General features: G+C 40.8%; 1 protein-coding gene across 5 annotated transcripts in view; it reads left to right on the plus strand.

Moving 5' to 3' along the window:
* vav2 (vav 2 guanine nucleotide exchange factor) overlaps positions 1 to 21,282 on the plus strand; it is a 226,292-nt gene that overhangs the window by 6,948 nt on the left and 198,062 nt on the right. The window lies entirely within an intron of this gene.

The following is a 21,282-nucleotide window of genomic DNA, read 5'->3' on the forward strand; positions in this document are numbered from 1 at the left end:
GCATAAAAGTGCCCCTAGCACTCCCATTCAAAAGGCCATTTGACCGAAAAAAGAAAATACGGTACATCTTAAAAGTGGCGCTTCCGTCCTAAATATGCTTTTAAATGAAAGTTTGACTCGGGTACATTCATAAAAAAATTTGGCGAGAGTTACGCTTTAAGAAAATACCGCAGTCGTCATTGACCTGTAGTGCGTTTGTTATGCGACTACTTAGAATTGCTAGCCAAAAGAGGGAGAAAAGGAGGAGATTTGGCTATTCACACATTTTTTTATGTTTCAGTGTGGACAGTGAACATCTCGAAAAACATTGTGAGAAGTGGTTGTCTCATGTAACTGTGAGTTCACAAACATGCGTCTGCCTTATTGTGGAGGAGGTGAAGTACCTCTTGTAAAGAAGCTGTCAAGATGACCTTCATTTACATGGTCAAATAAATCCATGGTTGTTTTTTTTAAAGAATGCCAAGACTTGCCTCTTTACCTCAAGGCCGTAAATGGATTCTTAATGAGCACCGGTGCGTGGGAGCTCAAAGTGTACATATGCAGAATCCAGCGCCTCAGGCTGCGTCTGAAAGACAAGACTGTGAGCCGTGCACTCTGAAGCCTTTTGTGTGTTCTGCAGTGTGTTTTTTTTTCACTCAGCCTTTCTCACTCTTTTTTTTCTTCGTTTTTTTTTTCCCTTCCTGTTAGAGAGGTGGTTGTGAATGCCTTTGGGATGACGAGGCGGATATGTATGTGTGTGTGCTGCTGTCTGTCTGTCTGTCTGTCTGTCTGTCTGTCTGTGTGTAGTGTGTGTAGTGTGTGTAGTGTGTGTAGTGTGTGTAGTGTGTGTAGTGTGTGTAGTGTGTGTAGTGTGTAGTGTGTGTAGTGTGTGTAGTGTGTGTATAGTGTGTATAGTGTGAGTGAGAGATGTTACAGTACCTGTGCTCAGACTGAATCACTGCTGGTTGAGCCCAGAGGTCTCCCGGAGCGTCTCAGCGCTCCACAGGACTCCAGATCTCACACGGAGCCCGCTGCATCCACTCCCAGTAATTGAGGTCCTTTCTCCTTTGTCTAGCTCCCACCAGAAATATTGGCTGCTGCTGCCAAGTAACAGGAGCTGATTTGAATTGGATTTTCCTTTTTTGTTAAATTCTGCTATTCATACTGCTGCAACGGCTATATACAGTACATATCTTGCAAACTTGACGGCTTTTCGGGCGAAATTCGCTGCTTGTGAATTGATTGTGATGTCATACATACGCAATAGCAAATCGTGCCTATTTAGTCACGGTTAGAAAAAGTGTTTCTTTACGCACAATATGAATTTTCTTAGAAGAGCAACCTGTGTGTGATTAAGTGTATTTCTAGTGAAAAGTACTTTAGTGTTTAGTTCCTCTTTAACTACAACTACTTTCTTTGGCCCAGCAGCAGCAGCGGCGGGGACGCGCTGGAAGCCGTGCGTTGGAAAGTTCAGCCTTATTCTGAAAACTGTCACATTTTTCAGTTCTTTTTTGGTCTCTATCAACGTTTGCGAAAAAAAAAAAATGTCTGGCTCTTTAGCTTGCCAGCTCTTCAACTTTCTTCAATAGCTAATTGCTAACCTTTCCTGTTTGCAACTGGATGCTGGGTAGGTAGACTACAGTCAGTCCTTCCAGAAAAATGCGAGTTTTTTTTGTGATTGTTGCGGGCAAAAATCCTAGATTATGCGGGACGTTTTCTTAAAAAATGCGATGGGATATTTATGCAATTTTATGCGATGAAATTGCGGGAGGCGGCTAATGTGTGTAGAGATCTGATTGGTTCCACTGTATCAACTTGACGTCGTTTTCAGACGATTTAATGAAAGTAAACGCAGTGAGCAGTCGGGTGTAATGCCGCTGCGCTCTGGTACGACATTTGCTGGCTGAGTCCTTCCTGACTCAACAAAATATGAGGGCTGGGTATCATTAAAAACAAATTAATACCAGTACCGATACCGGTTCCCAGTCCCAGTCTCTGTGCGTAACATAGAATTTTTCTTGCATGTCTCTACGACATGTAATGGACAGCCAATCGGCAGCATTTTTAGCTCTTGGTCGAAGCATGCTGCATTCTTATTGGCTCACTGACGCTGACAAGATTTATTGTCCGTATTGAAATTTGGTATTGAATCACAGGGCATGGTCGGTGCCTAAAAAAATATTGCCCTATCTACCTGTCAGCAAGGTAGACTTATTGAAATGTTTCAGGGCTAAGCCTTAGATCTCTACTGCCTCTGAACACTAAACCGCCCTGTCTCAAAGAGCTCTGCAGGGTTTGAAATGAGATCAGAGAGAGTGGATGAACCAGGAAACGACATGGTAAATGCCAGCCCACTTACTATTCTAAAATCTCTGTTTGTGACCACTGTGGGGAGGGGGTCGGTGACTACTGTAGACAACCACCCACCCCGGCCTCCCTCGGGCGTAATTTAATCTCAGCGTTTGGTCTACTGCTGACCCGGTGACCCCAGCGTGTGCCGGATGCAGGTAATACTGTTAATGGCGCTCGTTAGGGACACGTCCTGGGTCGCACAGCTGCGGCGCTGCCACTGGAAGCTAATGGGATTGACAAGGAGGGAATGGGTCTAGGCCAGGGGCTTTCTAACCTTTTGTGTGAGCTAATCCTGCTCCTAAGGTCACCAAATCATTTTAACTGTAACTTTTGATAGTCATGTGGCTTGTGTGTGTTGACATTTCCACAACTGGCATTTTCCAACACAATGTGTCTTTTCTTAAGGGGATGGGAATATCCCTTGTCTTAACTTGCCAGTGTCACGCTATGTGTCTTTCACTCTGACTTATGTTCAGTTCAGGGACAGTTGGCTGTATTCAACTTTAACTAAGTATTTAACAATTCCAAACTAAAGACAACTTATTTGTTGTATTTTAGCAAAAATACTGAAAGCAGCAGAAATGCAGAACTGAGTAGGCTTCACTTTAATATCTGTTTATTTATCACAGGTTATATAATTATCGCGATATTCAACGTTAGGGCATATCGCATAGTTTCCTCATATCGTGCAGCCTTAATAACTACCCTGAAATTGTGTCAGATGCTGCGTAGTTTCGCAATATTTTCATCTGTATCTGTATCATCGTTTAGTCTAATTTGTTTAATATGTAAATAGTTATTTCTTTCTAAATTACCTGATAATGTTATGTAGTCATTGTTTTCACCTTCATCTGACTAGTTTATAACTGAACCCATTATTATTAAACCCAGCCATTACGCGCCGCGCCGTCACATCCCGCGCCACACATCGCTGCAAGTAAATTCTCAACCTGTGGGAAACACTGATGTATGTGTATATATATATATATATATATATATATATATATATATATATATATATATATATATATATATATATATATATATATATATAGTCCATTAATTTAGTCTCTTTTTTTCTGCTCCTTCAAATGTAGCCTAATTTACCAAACTCATTTAGCAGACGAAACTAAGGTAAAGGTTGAGATTAACACCCCCTCTTGATCGTCCAGACCACCTTCTTGGTTCAAAATAGGCTGCCTGCTGTACATACTGTGGTTTTTATTTACAATCGCACACACTTCACCTCCAAATATGTAGTAAGGTGGAGGTTTGTTGACAACCTGTGTGGCCATATTACCCTGTCCCCCCCCCAGTTATTCGAGTTTCCCCATCCGTAGACCAGTAATCAATATGGCGAGATACTATCATAACCAACAGGAATACAACAAATGATCTATGTTGTAAAAATAAATAAATAAATACTATTCCTTTAATCCCAGGGGATGTATCAGAGGGCAAAGCAATGTGTTGATCAATAGGTTGATCATACCTCTTTTCACACTGAGGTAAGCTTGCTTAGCAGAGTACAAGAGCCGTGTTCCCGGAGCTGGTGGGAATTCAGTGTCCTGTTCAAGGTCTCTTGATAAGGGAGGATGCGGGTGCCTTGCAGCAGGAGGGAGCGTGAACTTTGTTGAGTTGAAGGACATGCTTGGAATCCACTTGGCCTAAAAATAAATATCCCTGGCTTAGAAACAACAGTTACGGTTTAAGACGCTTCTGCCCAGCTGCTACTGTTCAAGTTATGACATTTTCTTCTGCCGAATAAGAATGTATCCTCTTAAAATAAAGTATATCTGTGGGTCCATGCCAATTCCCTTAACTGCATCCATGATTCCCTCACTTGCATTCCCCCCCCCCCCTCTGTTTTTAGAGAAATGAGACGTTCTTTCTTTTGTCATCTGAACGAAGCCATGTCCGTTTCCGATGACGACGGCACAGCTGGATCTGCTGTCAGTCTGTTGTTACAGCTCTGTGGCTTTTGAGTTTGTATTTGCACTTGAATGCACCGTCTAAATAGTAGCACCGATATAATGCTACGGTGATGCTGTGATGCGGTTTCAGATCAGTCTGATCAGCTGCAGCCAGACTTCCACCAAAAAAGGGTGTGTCGGCCCTGTAAAAGACTTCAGCTAAGGCTGGTTAATTGTGTCCTCGCTTTATACCTACTCGATCCTCGCTGCATTGGAACGGCCTTCGTGGTAGCGGACCAGAATGATTTACGGGTCATGCGAGGGGCGATCAAATAAAGGAATTGGCATGTACCTCATGGTTCTGCTGCACAGAACATCTACATATCCTGAATGTCTCAAAAGAAACACCTCGAGAGCTGACGTGAACAGTGTTAGAACCGCTAAGAGGTGTTAAAAAGTTAGTTTGTATCTCTGTGGTGCTTGCTTCCACAGTGTAGTGGTTGTATGACATCCAGCACATGGAAAGATTGGGTGAACAAGGGGTGTAAGAATATATTTTCACTTTACTACCTATAAAAAAGTAATACCGTCACACAAGCACTTGACTAAAAATATGACTTCCTTTACTTCTCTGTAGTGCTTCATTGTTATGAAAAACCCTTACCCTCACCTGCTAAATCCCTGGTTTATGCCGTAACCGTAGTCTAGTGTTAATATCCAGGTGTAAACATCTGTCTTATTTTAACGGTTTAAGACATTTGAAAAACTATAGCACGATGACACGCACCGAAAACCATTATTGTATTGTATTTCTGTGTCATAAATGTGGAAAAATTCTGAACTTTGACAGCAACTGGACGGAAAAGTTTGCAAAGAGAAATGACGCCGTTCAACCACTTTAGAAAATATTCTGTTAGCGTCTGATAAACAAGAAGAGAACATGAGATGAGTGCATGCAGAAAAGCACTTTCCATAAAGGAGAGTAAGGACTAGAGCAGAGACTAAAGGTCAACATATAATAGATAATTGCAAATTCAGCCTTCCTGCTTCGTGGTTCCTGGTTATTTTATTGTGGAGACAATGAAATGTGACTTGAGCAAAAGTACCTTCTGTTGATTAAATTGATGGACTTTGCGTTGCTTTTTATTACTTATTTACTCAACTGCTTTCTGCTTTTAATACATGATCAAGTAGTAGTTAATATCTCAACCCCAACCACCACCACAACAAATTGCTATATAGTTATTATAGATAGGTGAAAGCAAACATGGCTATTGAATGACTTTTTATTTACAGTGCCGTACAATGCATGCTTTGTTATTCTTGATTTCAAAGAGAGAACTATTTCTTTCAGACGAAGAGGTTTGCCTCTTAATGCAGCAGAGCGCAAGCTTTCAGCTCATCTACACATTCATTAGTGAGATAGCATCTCGCAGTCTGCCATAGGCTCTGATGAAATAAATAAATATGAGGCTGTGAAGGCATACGGCTCGGGAAGAATGCACAGCATAGACATAAATAGGAAAACGGTTACGTGGTCGCTGTATTATGCAGCAGTTAAATGAATCGCGTGGTAGTTGAGGTTGATCTTCATTAGGTGCAAATGTGTGGTAACACATACACAGCTTCAAATTCTGCGGGGCTGCTGAAACGGAGAAAGAGGAGAAAGAAACAGGAAGTGAATCTGGGATTCAAACAAGCCCCATTATTTCTCACTTCTGCATGTGCTTTATGTAACACAAACCACAGCTACCACAAGATGTGGTACTGATTGTAATGCAAACACTTAAATCCCCCCTCGAGCCTTTGCATTGTGAATAACCCAACATTTGAAGAAAGAGCGCAAATGCAGCTTCAAGCGTGGATTATGAATCACTAAATTCAATAAATGATTAAATAATCATAGAATACTAATGATCAAATGCTAAGTACTAAAGTTCTTACAGCTTAACTGGTGACTTTTGGTCCGTTGAATCCAGTTTTTAAAGCCCTACTCTTGATTGGTGCACAGCTTAACTCTTTCCTCCCAAACCATAAGTCCACAAGGCCAATTGGTCTGCATCCAAATGCAAAGCACTCAGCAGCCCCCCCCCCCCCCGATTTGAATGTGGGCCATGATGTGACAATCGGGCTGGAAAAGGCTGTCACAGAACAATCAAGGCTTTGAGTTCTAACATCGACAGAGTGCGTATTGTAGGGATGTGACCATGTATTAATATCACGGCTCCATTTTGATTCGCGAGAGGACTGATAAACAGGACAATTAAGCGTAATGGATGGATGGCAGTTAAGATGGATTTTATATATCGGCCGATATATCATTATCAGATTGGATAAACTTTCAAATATCAATATCCGTATTGGCCTCAAATATCAGTCGGCTATAATTGAACAGGTTGGATTTGGTACAAAATGACAACATTTCTCGCGCCAGCATGTGAGGGGAAAAAAATTATTTGGGACCAGGCAAGATGGAAAGAACGTTTCACTCCTGTGTTACTGGCTGGAGATGAGTTTTTCTTAATTATTTAATATCTAAAAGTAAGTAAGTAAAAAGTAGCTCTGGCAGCAGAAGCATCAGAAGCCTGTAGCAGATACAGCAAAGCAGCTCTGCCCAATTATGCAATTTTTTTTAACCACATTGCAAAACATCATATTGTTTGGTATCATCCCACCCTCTTTCATTTGGTAGTCTACAGTGGCTTGACTGTGACTCAGCTGTGAAAACCAGAGCTGTGCATTTTAACCCCCCACCCCTTCCCCCAAAAGCCTGTGGAACATTCATCTGCCTCTTCCCTCTTTCTCTTCCTGGCGTTCCTCAGGGAATGCTGTTAGTCAGAAATGCGAGCGCAGAGTTTTTGCGGGAAGTCCGAGTTGACCTAATCTTTCAGACTGAGAGGGATCATTTAAGTGATGTCATGTATAGGCAGCTTATAGCTAATCTAGTAAAGAGCATTTCACTGTCAAGAGTGAAGAGCGTTGAATAAGCTTAAAATATTGCATGTGTGAAAACATCCAGTGGTGAAGAGTCTCATTCTGTTAGTATCCTCTCACAATTATCTTGCCCAACTAACCTCAGGGGACACATTGCACGTTGAGGAAAGTGACCCACCATGACAACATGCTGCCAGTTTTACCATTCCACTAGAGATGAACAAAGAGATCATGGAGCCTTATGGATGCCGTCTGATTTCTAAAGAGGCTCCATCTGCATAGTGGTTGTTGGGGGTGATTAGCATGGGCATGCAGTGGAATGGCGCCTGAATCTTTCTGGAGCCAGCTATGCTCTGCTGGGCGCCATCACTCCACAGAGAAATGAGAAAAGGGAGGCCACGGTTCCATCTCTGTGGTGGCGAGCCAGATGGCTGAATCTCTCCCCTGCAGTTCTCCTCAAACCAGACCACAGAAGATGTTTTGATTTTTTTTTTCTCCATCCTTTTTAATTGATTTTGACTCCTTAGTTGTTAATCGTTAGTCAGTTTTCCTTTCCAGGCCTTGATTGGCATCTGCCTTCATCCACGACTGTCAGAAATGACACTTAGCCTGTTACATGGTGAGCTGTTGTCAGAACAGTACTGCTGCCGGGAGTCTAATTCAAGTTGTTGTGGTGGTAGACTGATTGTGGCTGTTTCCTGCGGTAGAGAACAGATTAGGATCCGGATAGAGCTCCGGGGAAAGGCAAAGCAGCCCCACACACACACACACACACACACACACACACACACACACACACACACACACACACACACACACACACACACACACACACTAATACATTAGCAGCCTCTTTCTGGGGGAAAGATAAACCGCTTTATATTTTCACTTTATCTCTTTGCCAAAGATAACCGATAATATGCACCCCTGTGACGCACTGCCAGGTGGCAGCTCAGTATAGGAGGAGTTTATATGTTGCACTGGCCATGGATTTTCCAGGCCTTTGCCACAGAATCGCCACAAGAAGCGCTGATATCCAATTACGGACGTGTATTGATCATGTCACATAATTGGCTGCGGAATAGGAAGGGCACAGAGGTAGGGTTACAACGCTAGACTCGGGCCAGTACGTATTGATCCTCTCCACGGCTCAGCCTCTTGTTAATCATGCAAACAAAGTGGAACAGTGTGTTGGAGGTTATAGGCGGTGGAAGAGATCATTTCCTCATGCTCCACCTTCAGGTCAGGGAGCGCTGCTCTGTGATTTGTAATTTAAACTCTTCCCAGTTGTAGTCTTTTGTAGTGTTTTGTGAGAGTACCAAAATACAGTATTCAAACATGCTGTGTTTTTATCAGTACTGTCTTCAAATACATTGCATTATTTCAGTTTTATGTTAGTATCTTATAAGCTGTGACAATGTCCGACAAATCAGGTGCGGTCATTGTTCGCATGTAGGAGCACACAACAGGGGTGGCGCCTGAGTAGAGCGCGCAGGAGGCAGTATATGTCGTGGATTACACCGTGGTCACTTAGCCGGTTCGTAATTTGGTCATAGACAACCAAGTCTCATGCCGGTCCTGGAATTTGTCTGACGATTTTGGCGTCAGCCCATACTGACAGAGGTTCCAGAATCTCGCCGTCTCTCCAGTTGGGCATTTTTTTCAAGCCGCATGATGGAAATGTTATCAACACGGCCACTCGCTCGCTCGGACATGACATGGACTTTGTACTAGGGAGCTGGCAGGGTAAAGTCCGTTTAGTGTCCAGTTTTGGACATTTGCCTTTTGACATACAGATCCGCCGGGTAATGTCTAGATCATTTCAGGGTTTTATTTTCATCTGACAGTTAACTACAATGATGAGTCAAAATCATAATAGATCAGTTTTCTGTTCAAATAATCAACTAGTCTGTTTCAGCACCAATAAACTGTACAGTATTGACTTCGGCCTGTGATTTCACGTCTCTTGTTGGTTATTTAATCCAGGTTCCCATACATGAAATGAATCAATGAGTGATTATGGGCTTAGTGAAATAATCTCATTGTAATGGGATGTGTAACGTGTATCTATCTCAAGGACACTTTGGCATCTTCGGAGTCTTGTCAGCAGGGAGTAAACCCAAACTGTGCAGTTGAAGATTGGCCACTTTAACCACTGGCCTATCCTAATGCTGAGGAAACAAAACCACCCTGTCAGTCTTTAACAGACATTCATTTGTATTCTGCAGGTTTCAAACCAAGTTCTCTCCCCCCATTAACCTGAAATAAACTGCCGTCTTGCATACTAATGGAATTGTAATTGCCACCGTTAACAAAAGCCAGGAAAACCTACTTTAAGCATTTATGGGCTTTGGAAGTTATCTTGCTGAATTGTCACAGCAGTTTTTTAAGAAATCCTTTCTGCTGGACAGGAGCGATGAGACAGAAAAAGCTTTGGGGAGAAAAATTACAAAAACCCACGGGAAACCGAAATCAGACAATAGACATTTCTGAGAAAGTACGTTTTTATATTACGACGATGTAGCGTGTTGCAACACTGAACATTCCTCAGAAATGTGTAGTTGGGTTTTTATTTAGTCTACTGTCATACAGCACCGTGTGATGGCCTGTTATCTCTCATGATGCAGTCTCTCAGTACAACATTGCACTTTGCCGATTTGTACTGTGATTGTGTACTGGTGACAAATAGTTGGATTCCTTTATTAAATCAAATGGAGCACAGCTGCTTTGACATATTCAAACAAAGTTAGTTTCCCTGTTTGCCTTTTCACATTGCATTTACATTTGCACATTTAGAGTTCAAGTCGGTTCATGCATGAGATTATGAGTTAATGTATTATTGATCACAGCCATGTCCATCTTATTTAGTTTCCATGTAAAAACTGCAGTTGTTTCAGCATCTGGCAGCACGCTCCCCACTTCAGACATATGACTCAGCTGGTGAGAAAAGTAAAGTGTTTTTTTTTTTTTCCCCAGACAGAATTGACTATCTTTACGGGTTTTCTGTAACGCAGACAAGTTGTCCCGGCCGTCTGTGATTGATGATATTTCTAAAAAAAAAAAAACGTTCTCATACGTGCCAGCTAGAGGAAGGCAGGTGAGCTTCCTCAATCCCATTTCCCATCTAAAAGGGCGAAGAAAAACCTGCCACCGGTTGGGTGTTAGCATAATGAAAGCAACGGAGTGTGAAGACGCGAGAGCTAAACAATTTAGAATTAATGATGGAAGCTCCTGGGGAAAACAAAGAGAGAGAAAAACACAGACAGAAGGTGGAGTCACTGAGAATCTGATTGAGGAAGCTTTTAGGAGCTTTCTCCTGTGAAATTGAGCATGTCCCTCACACTGACGCGCACCACTCATGGCTCTCCGCAACGGACCCTCCATTCGCACACATAGATTTGCCTTAACTACACCAGACGGTGACAACAAGCAGCATTTACAGACGCCGGGGCGGTCTCTGGGTCAACAAATCTGTCTGTTTATACTTTCTTTATGAACTCTCATTTCTATTTGGAGACATTAGGCCTAGTGGGGTTTTTTCTGTTTGAAAAATGGACTTTCATAAGGTGCTTGGTGACTTATAATCAATAATTAATACAATGAATTTGACTCTGATGTATCTGTTCACACTTATTTTTTCAGCCATTAAAACTGATTCTGAATCTGATCAGATTCCATTTGATTGATAGAAGAGCCTACACCTCTTCGATGCTCCTGAACTATCAATCATATAGATCAGGTGGTTGTTGTTAGTTACAGTCATTAATACACTTATTTATACACATTGATTTCCTTCTTACATTTGGTACTTTCTCAAATAATAACCAAAGAACTTTGATCAGTTGGTTACGGTTTAGTATTGATCTTATTCTCACCTTTGGAAATCAAATTGAATTTTTGAATTGAAGGTTTTGTCACTTATTTCAACGCTTTTTTTATTCATGGTCAATAAACCTAATTTACATGTTTACAAGTTTTGAGTTAAAAAAAATTATGAATTATTTTGACTAATAGTTAAGATCCGAGGATGTTGAGTGAATCACATTGAAACCACTGACATTTTTTTTTTTCAAATGCTATAAAATTGAAAAACACCCAAAATTCAATGAAAACGCTTAGTTATGCTGTAACCTTAGTTCTCTGAGTGAAGAGACTAGAGCCCGACCGATAAAGGATATCGATACAAATATTCTGTGATTTAAAAATCCGTTGTTCCAATATATCAGCCGATATATATATGTATGTGTGTGTATATATATATATATGTATATATATATATATATATATATATATATATATATATATATTTTTTTTTAAATCCAGAAATGCATAACAAAACAGATTTCCCTAACATTAGTTATTTGTAGTTATTTATGAGTCCTCACTAAAATAATATGATAATGCAGTTTAAAAATAAACTTGTTTGTTTCATTGTCACAACAGAACAGAGGAACATTAAAATATATTAAAGTTCTGATAAATAAAATGTATAAAAATTAGGGCTGTCAGCGTTAATCGCGATGCGATTAAGGGCGATGCGATACATTTTTTTTTTAATCGCATGCCGGCATTTATTAATTTATTTTACACGTCACTCGGCTTTGCGTCGTTCCTAACAGGCTACTATTTTGACCCTTTGTTTACTTATCATCAAGCTGCCACTTCCTCGTAACACATCCTGCTGCTGCAGGCTGCAGGCATGATGGAGAAAGACAGCAGCAATGAAATCCTGAATGGCGCTTTTTATTTTCCAAAACTCCCGGACGGCTCGTAGACAAGTCGAAAGCCATATGCACATTGTGTAAAGCCAAATTAAAATATCACGAAGCACATCAAGCTTGAGCTACCACCTACGGAGCTAAGCATAGTAGTACAGTTAACGTGATGCTAGACCACCGGCCCTCGGGGGGTGGGGGAGAGATGAATGTTCGGAAATAAGAGGTTGCTGTGGCCCGCCATACAGGTTAGTTTGACCAGCGGGCAGCAGCGGTGGCCGGAGCGGGCGATCACGGGGGGACATCCTCAGCGGTGAAACGCGAACGGGGGCTGGAGTATAACCTAGCTAGGTGGAAAGCTAATGCTAGTCAGCCACCTGTTCCATCAATCCTGCTTGCAAGTGTCCGCTCATTAGATAAAAAACTGGACTACATCCAACTTCAACGAAACTCCCAACGCGAGTTCAGAGACTGCTGTGTTTTTGTTGTTGTGGAAACAACAGTGTACCGGACTATCCAGCCTGTTTCTCTGTCGCCGGGTAAGAGTGGAGATGGGCTGTGTTAACACGGACAGAAATGAGCTGCTCATTAACCGGTGATCACTGGACGTCAGTGAGTAATCAACATTATTTAGGAGTTACTAAACACTATATTGACTCTAGTAAGGATAGGGATTTTTAGTTTTTTAGTTAGGTACTTGGAGGAATTGTGCAATAATGACAGATTCACACATTTTTCTTTTGTTTACAGTAAATAAATGATTACAAATCTTAAAATCAAGTTCATAAAGCAACTTTCTTTGCATTCATTTGATTCCCAATCAAGATACACTGGTAACAATTGCTTTCGATTGTTAATATGTACTTAAAAACTATTCTGCAATGCAAAATAATAGAATGTTAATCATGTGATAAAATATGCGATTAATCGTGATTAAGTATAGAACATCAGCGATTAATCGCATTTAAAAAAAATTAATCGTTTGACAGCCCTAATAAAAATACAAACTTAAGATATGAAACTTAAAGGGTTAAACACCAGTGTTGCCAACAGGGACGTTGTAGAGCGCCCTCTGGTGGACAAACTATGCAACGCCAACACTCATAACATGGTTGAAGGGTGTTTCGTCCGTTTTGGCGTTTTCGGCATTTTAAATGCCGATACCGATAGTTTGGAAAATGCAGATATCGGCCGATAATATCGGCCCGCCGATATATCGGTCGGGCTCTAGAAGAGACTGTCTCTCCACCGTACATATGAAATAAGTAACAGTTAGTTATACAGGAGAGAAACCAGTCATTTAAATTTGTGGCAAAACCTTTCAGTGCTCGTTTTTCATTTTGTGACTTTCGATTGAATAAAGGACTATTTTTCCAGTCTTATTTCTTCATTGAAGTTTTCTTTGAAATAGTAAAAATCTCGTCTTGCCTCAATCTCGTGAGCCCAATCTCGTGTCTCGTCTTGTGAGCTGGGGTGTTTCGCCACACCCCTAGCAATTAGCAATCCCAGGTTGACTAATCTTTTGGGGTCTGTTTAGTCTTTCTTTCCTTCCCTTTTTCCGAGGATATTCACGGCTTCCCACTCGCTGTTTAGCATAAGCCCTCGGTGGGTTAGAAAGTGAGTGAGTAAGAGAGAGAGAAAGAGTTGTGTAATCCCCTCTCCTCCCTTCCCCTGCACTTAGCCAGACAACAAGAAACATCTGGATGGAGAACAGAGAGTTCGGAACGCACCCATCCCCACCTTGGAGGAGTCCAACAATGCTTGGCTCAGACTTTGCACTTGGAGTCTGGACACCGCACTGTTATCCTACCAAACCCAGTGCATGTGTTGCATACTTATCATGACTTTGCTGGTTTCTGAGAAGAATGTGTGGGTGTATTCAGTTGTTGAGTGCTCGTTCTGCACAGTGTGTAATTTTCTTTCTCTGAGTGGGGTAAAAAGGTGCTATTTTCCTCTCTACATTCCAGTCCTGACAACCGGAAACCGAGGTTTCCGGAGGTTTTAATGCTGTGCATCTTCAGGTTTTCTTCAGGGTGTGTTTTCTCACTAATTTTCACATCAAGTGGTGTTTCACTTCAGACCTCCATCACTTAAAAAAATACATTCCTACGTTCCAAACATTTTCTACGCCTGTCGATCTTGAGATCACAGTAAACGTACTATATTCACCAGCTTCTGCAATCCATTTTAAAACTTCAAACCGCAGGTTTCGGAATGAAACCTCCCTATATACTTATGTCACACAAGCTTTATCTACATCATTGATCCCATGTGAGTTTGTTGTGCAGGTGCTGCAGCCAGAATTAGAACTGTTGAATAAAGCTGAGTAACTTCTGCTTTTACTACACTTTTATATTTGCATTTTTAACTCAACTGTGTCTGTTTCAGTTTCTGTTTTTTCCCCCCGCGTCTGTGTAGTCAATTGGCCCATCTGCCATGTCAAGACACAGTGGTTGGATCCAGAGGATATGTTTCCCCAACACCCATGCAAATGATGTACCATTTCTGCTTTATTGGTGAGATGTGGTAGTAAATCAGTGGTTATTATGGTACTTGGGGCCAAGATTGGCATTTTTAAACATATTAAAAGGGTATATCCTTTTTACTTTTACAAGGCTGAACTATTAACAATTGTGTATATATAGGGACTACGTGCGAAAAATAGCAATTGTGCTACAACCTGGTACAATGCATCTCTCCTTGGTTTTGTACAGTGTTGATGTTTAATTGTACACTGTCAGATTACATCACATCACATATGAACGATGGCAGTTTTCAAATTGCAAGAGTTGCACAGTTTTAATCATAATGTACCAATGCATTTAAAAGTTTAAGCTTGCGACATAAATGACGTACAACTGTTCTAATAAAATTGTCATCATGACAACTCTCGGGCAAATTCCCTCAGCTGTAGTGGAATCACTGTCAATTCTGTGAGATGGCAATACAACAAAACCAACAAAGAAACTTTCCACTGTCTTTTTACCTCACTGTTTTGGTTCACTTTTACCGCTCTCGTAGCCTCCCTTTACAGCAGCAGCAGGCAGCTGTTTTCAGAGAAAAAGCCCACTGTACACCAGCTGCTCGGCACCAAGCAGCAGGCACACCCGGTTAGAACTAGCCGGGGAACACAGCGGAGCATTAGCAGCTAAAGAGCCAGATATTTCCCTCAGGAGTTGGTGGAGACCAACAACCGAGATAGCAGAGAGGGACTACTGAACTCCCATCGCCACGTGGGCGGACACTTGATCATTCCAGATGACTGATAATGTTGCTTCGTAACTGTTAGATGTGTGGGCAAAAAAAAAAATCACCTATTAAAGGTTTAAGCACATTATATCATTGTTTTCAGCTCATCACTGTAGAATCCCTGAATCAGGACCCCAGGGATTCAGAGCTGTGAGCAGCTCTTCCCATGAGTCTGTGAAGCTATTGTTACTTTTAGCTTAAGCAGCATTTCTTCAGCGTTCAGTTGTCAGTCAGATGTCAAAACATTGTCAGACGTGACTTACCAGCGAGTGCTGTGAAGATGGAGTGTTCTGTTGCCTCGACATATCCGGGTCCAGACCTCTAAATATATAAAACCTTTAAGTGTTTTGTGTTTCTGAGAAGAAGGTGTCACACAACACAAGAGCGTAGGGTACGCTAACGCAGGACTCGGACCGAAAGGTTTAAAAAAAAAAAAAAGATTTTGGTGAGGTCTTCAACAACAAGCCGTTTTGATTTGATTTCTGTTCATATAGAAACAAAATATGTTAGTGATGATGCTTTATTGAGCAACCTGTTTAATAGACCACACATACAGGCCAGTAGTTTAATTTATAGAATGACTGTGATTTAAATTCCAGTCACAAATAGGTTAGACAACATAAGGCTAGTCTGGATCGTCCACGGTTCATTTACCGGATAGTTCCGGCACCGCCGGAAGTTCCGCCGGATGTCCCTCACCTTCCGCTTTCTGTGTTTAAGTTCTAAACTCTGGTCGCTTTGAAATTAAATACACACTGCGATACACTGGCAAATTACATTTAATCATGTATCCAGCTAATTTATATAGCTCACGTTACGGTATCGTGTGAACAGTTACCTTCATTTAATATTGTATGTGGTGTTTTCTTTAGCAAAGGTTCCACCAAAACAAGTTCCTTCCCGAGACCATTTTACAGTTCCACCGTCTTTGCGAGCGGAGATTAGCGCCACCCAAGACGATTGTGATTGGTTTAAAGAAACAGCCCCTGACCGTTTTTTCTCCTATCCAGGAGTGTATGTTTGGAGGTACCAGACCTTCCTCGGCAGCGCTGTGGAGATGGGTCTGGCAAGAGAGAGACTAACATAAGGCAGAAGCTGCAAACTGCAAAAACTCGGCTCTCAATGTTTTTTACCAGGCATTCACCCGTTTGACCGTCATTTCGAGACAATATTGTCGCTCTTTGTCTTCACATTTGTCACACGGTGAAACTGGGTCTTTCCCTCCCTCGTGTTTTCCCACCATGTATTCATTAACTCAGTGACAACGGGCTCTCTCACAGGAGAATGTTTCCTTTTTAATTTCTGAAACGCTCTGCTGTCTGTCTCCACCTTCCTTGCTTAGGTGGTAGGCTTTGGTAGCCAGCATACGAGACTGTTTCCACTTCACTGGGGCTGGATGTATGTGGCTGAGTTTGACCCGCTCGTCTTTGCCCCTGGCAGTGCTCTTTCATTTCTCTCATCGTTACCTTGTTTTTCCAATATGACTTGACCTTGACAGAGTGTAGGGGGGAGTACGGGATCGCATTTTTTCCCCTGACCGCCACCCTCAGATAGGCCTCTGAGATGATGAACTGCAGGGCCTGGTGACATTCATCTTTCCCACACACACATACCTCCTCTTCTCTTAACAGCCTTCCCCTCACCTCCTTTCCCTTGGCTGTCTTTGTTCTGGTGAAGATGGGGGAGGAAATGAAAATCTTGCAGTTGTAAAATAAGGAAACTCTCTAACAGATAGGGGACTTATTCAAATGCATTATATTCTAAATCAGGGGTCTTCAACTTTTTTGGGCGGCCTAGAGCCTTTAGATATACACTTTTATGGCCCACACAATACTAAGCTATTAAAATAATTGTTGACATATTCATATATTTATACATCATGTTTTAATGTTAAAATGTGGAACAGTGAATCATCAATGGTGCATAAATAAATAAAAAAAGATTTATCTTTACAAATATGTTGGATTCATGTTAATGTATATTGTCAGACGTGTGTGTGTGTGTATATATATATATATATATATATATATATATATATATATATATACACACACACACATACCTCAGGGGTCCTGGACCTCCATGTGTTGTGATGTTAAAGTACTCAGAGTATTCCAAGAAATACTTGGTGAGTGTATTGTTCTACTAACTAGGGCTGCAACTAATGACTATTTTCATTGTCGATTAATCAGTCAATTATTTTCTCGATTAATCGATTAGTTGTTTGGTCTATGAACTGTCAGAAAATGGTGAAAAATGTCGATCAGAAGACTTCCTTAAACATCTTTTTTTTTCTCCACAACTCAAAGATATTCAGTTTACTGTCATAGAGGAGAATAAACCAGAAAATATTCACATTTAACAAGCTGGAATCGGAGAATTTTGTTTTCGGAAAAAATGACTTGATTTATTGATTATCAAAATAGTTGCCGATTGATTTAATAGTTAATCAATTAATCTTTGCAGCTCTACTACTAACATATTCCCATGCAAGCAGGGCAGTAGAGGTTGATAGCATGTAATGATGAACCCCATCACAGGTGTGTTTTCAGTTAACCCACACAATGTTTTAGTTTGGAGGCAGTCTTTAAATGTCAGCACGTCAGCATGATGATACTATTGGGAGATCATTACAGGCCTCGCTGGCTTAAATTAGCTTACTTCTAACCAGACAGTTGAGTGGCACTGGGGATTGGCTGTTTGACTGGCAGATCTGACATATTTTCTCCTGCTTGGAATTTTAATTTGTGTAATCATCATGGAGGCAACCTTTTTAGAAATCTGCAGCATCGTTGAACACTGGTTTGATTGATAACTACAATTATGCTTTGGTCCGTGAGTCATGCTGTGTTTTTTGTGCTAAACAAAATAGCTGATTACTACCCAATCAGAACGGAAACATGTTGTTTTCTTTTAATATTGTAAAGGAACACTAACATGCATGTAGTTCATGATCTTTATTAGTAATAGTAAGGTTGATTGGTATTTAAATATGGCGGTGAGAACACCAGAGCGTCTCAATGCTCTGGTACATTGTGATCTCATTTACGTCTGTTTAATTTACATGTCTGGACCACTTGGCCATGTACTGTAAATGATGATATTATCAGCATACTGGAAATCCTGTTGTGTTTGTGTGGTTTTAACAGCCTTGGGCTATTGTCTCCTCTCCACACATGGTGCCTTGTCTTGTGGTGTTCTTGAGCCATGTTATATATATATATATTATATATATATATATATATATATATATAATATATATATATATATAATATATATATATATATAATATATATATATATATAATATATATATTATATAATATATATATAATATATATATATATATATAATATATATATATATATTATATATATATATATATATATATATATATATATAATTTTATTTTTTCCTTCCTGTAACAGCTTGCTGCTCACAGGTGCTGGCAGTCAGAGGACTCCTCAGTCAAAGCTTTGTTTTGTAAGAACCTTTTGTTTTCAGCTATGCCAGCGGCACGCTTCTAGGGATAGCAATGTTGGTCGGTCGGCCAACCCTTTTGGTCCAAACTGAAACACACGGGACATTCATGTTGATCAGAGGAAAATGTTGTGAGTTGCAGGTTTCTGACCCAAGTATCTGCAAAAAAAATGACAATCCCATCAGCTGCACTGTGTGTTGTGTGCTAATTAGCTTATGTTAGCATGCTAAAACACTAAATTAAAATGGGGGAATGGTAAGCATATTATGTGAGCATGTTCGCACGCCTTTGTTAGCGTAGCATGTACATATTTTTTGAGCTTCTCTCTCCATAGGAGGACCCTGTCTGTCAACTGTAACAGTCCCAATGCATGGAGCCAAAAACATTAAGAATCCATGTTTTGTTTCTAAATGAAAATCCATAAAATAGAATAGAAATTACAGCTGTGTGTGTGTGTGTGTGTGTGTGTGTGTGTGTGTGTGTGTGTGTGTGTGTGTGTGTGTCTAAGAGGTTTGGTCGAGGGTGAAGGTTTGGCTGTCACCCCAAATCTCTGAGATCACTACTGGATCTATAGGTGGAGGTCAAAGGTTTTCAGGGCGACAAATGGAACTTCCTGTTCTTGAGTCTTCTGACCCGTTGCACCCATGCTGACGCTCCTCTCTCATCCGTGCTTCCTCCTCCAAAAATTAGAAGAGGCCTGGCTCCCATCGCCGGCTCGTAGAGGAAAGGCTACTGAAATATTTAGCTTACATTACCTCTGGTTAAGAACATCTGAGAGAATATTGAAACATTTACAAATGTTCCAAAATGTACAGTTTTCAAATCTGAAAGTACTGTGTAAGATGCAGTAGCTTTTAGTTCATTGAAAACAAAAACAAAAAGGATGAATCAGTGGCTTGACTTAAAACGTGAAAATAATACAAGTTGTTATATAATATTTCATTTACACTTCACCGTAATCATTCAGTGCTCTATTGCCTAATTTCGTGTTTTACCTTGATACAAGTGTGCATATCATTGGCTGTTTAGTCACCATTACAAACAATCACTTTTTCAACAAAGCACCATTTGGCATGAATGGAAGTGGCTCTAGTGTAACAAACAACTGCAGCGGTTCTTTACAGCATCGTCTATTTGTGACAGGTGTGACAAGGTTATGCAGTGCTCCAGAGTGCGACCATTTTGCATAATGCCACCAATAATCTGTAAAGTGTGACCAAACATTTCGACAAATTTGCTGCCAGACACGGCTCTGCGTGTGATTAGAAAAGAACAGAGGAGCAGAATCGCTGGGTGACCGGCGTGGAGAAAAATAATAGACTAGCATGTGCTTTTGCACCTAAATGAAAAAGATAGACACACCAGTGCAATTAATGTTTAAAAAAAAAAAAAAAGTTAGTCTGGAGCCCTGTTATGAGACAACACACATTAGTATCTGCCCTACTTTGCATTTATCGAGGATAAAACGCAAAGAGAGACGTGTGGGAACACAACCCCTTTTAAAGCCGCTGCAACCTTGAAGTGCTTATTCCTAATGAAAACTGAATCCATGTGGTTGTGAGAACAAACAAGTTCCTGCACCTAAACTTTCTATCTTCAGTAGCCCAATCAAACCAGCGGAATAAAAAGAAGACATTTCCATTTTCTCATCTGCTTAATGACAAGTTCCCTAACGCCTCGGGACAAACGAGGTACGCGGTAATGAGATGAAACAATAGGATGGACCGCTCGACAACAAAATGGGATGGGAGCACAGGATTCCCTCCCGTGTTTTTTACGCCGACTTTAACGATGCACTTGATTAATTTGCTATTTAGTTTTAACACAGTTTTACCAGCACCTTCTATTGCAGTGCCCCGGGGCAAAGCAGCTTAAAACTTTTAGCTAACATCTTCAGGATAGGGTGGCATGTTTTTTCGACAGCTGGGCCCAAAACAGTTGATTAAGCCGGAATGGACCAGAAACTTGTCTCCCGCATGACTTTACTCCTCACTGCAGCATCTGCTTCTTGAATTATTTAACTGCCTGAGATCATTAGGTCTGTTTGTGGTTTGCATGGCAGCAATCACAACTGTCATTACAGCTGTGTGAGACTCACTCTTGTTATTGGATGGTCTGCAGTGGGGAAAGCATGCTTTAAGATGACCCAGCATGGCTTTATTAATGCCAGTTGTGTTGTGAGCATGGAGAGTGTAGTGGCAAGAGTCACATCAATACAATTACACTGTTTGTTGTTGATTATGTCATAGCCGCAGAAAATACTCTCTCAAATGTGAAAATCAAATGTCACGATATCTTTTGAGCAAATACATTGATATCGATATTGCGGCGATATTGTAGGGTTGAGATATGTAATGACTAAATGGTTAAAGGCAAATGATTGAACAGCTCAAACAGTCTGGCAAGTTCAGAAAATGTAAAACCAGGAAAAGACAAAACTTGTGTCCATATTACGACATCCAAAATTAAAGACCACATCTAGCCTCGTATGTCGATATCGCTATAATATCGATATAATGCCCAGTGCTAATTTGCTTTGGTGTAACACAGCACCTTGAACACAAATCTAACTGAATGAGTTAAACTGACAGCAAGCACACTTTCTAAGGACACTCACACAAGGATGGTGGGTGTTTGTTATGGCCTTTGCAATATTAGTT

This window comes from Sander vitreus, chromosome 16 (genome assembly GCF_031162955.1).
Source record: "Sander vitreus isolate 19-12246 chromosome 16, sanVit1, whole genome shotgun sequence".
NCBI classification, from domain to species: Eukaryota; Metazoa; Chordata; class Actinopteri; order Perciformes; family Percidae; genus Sander; species Sander vitreus.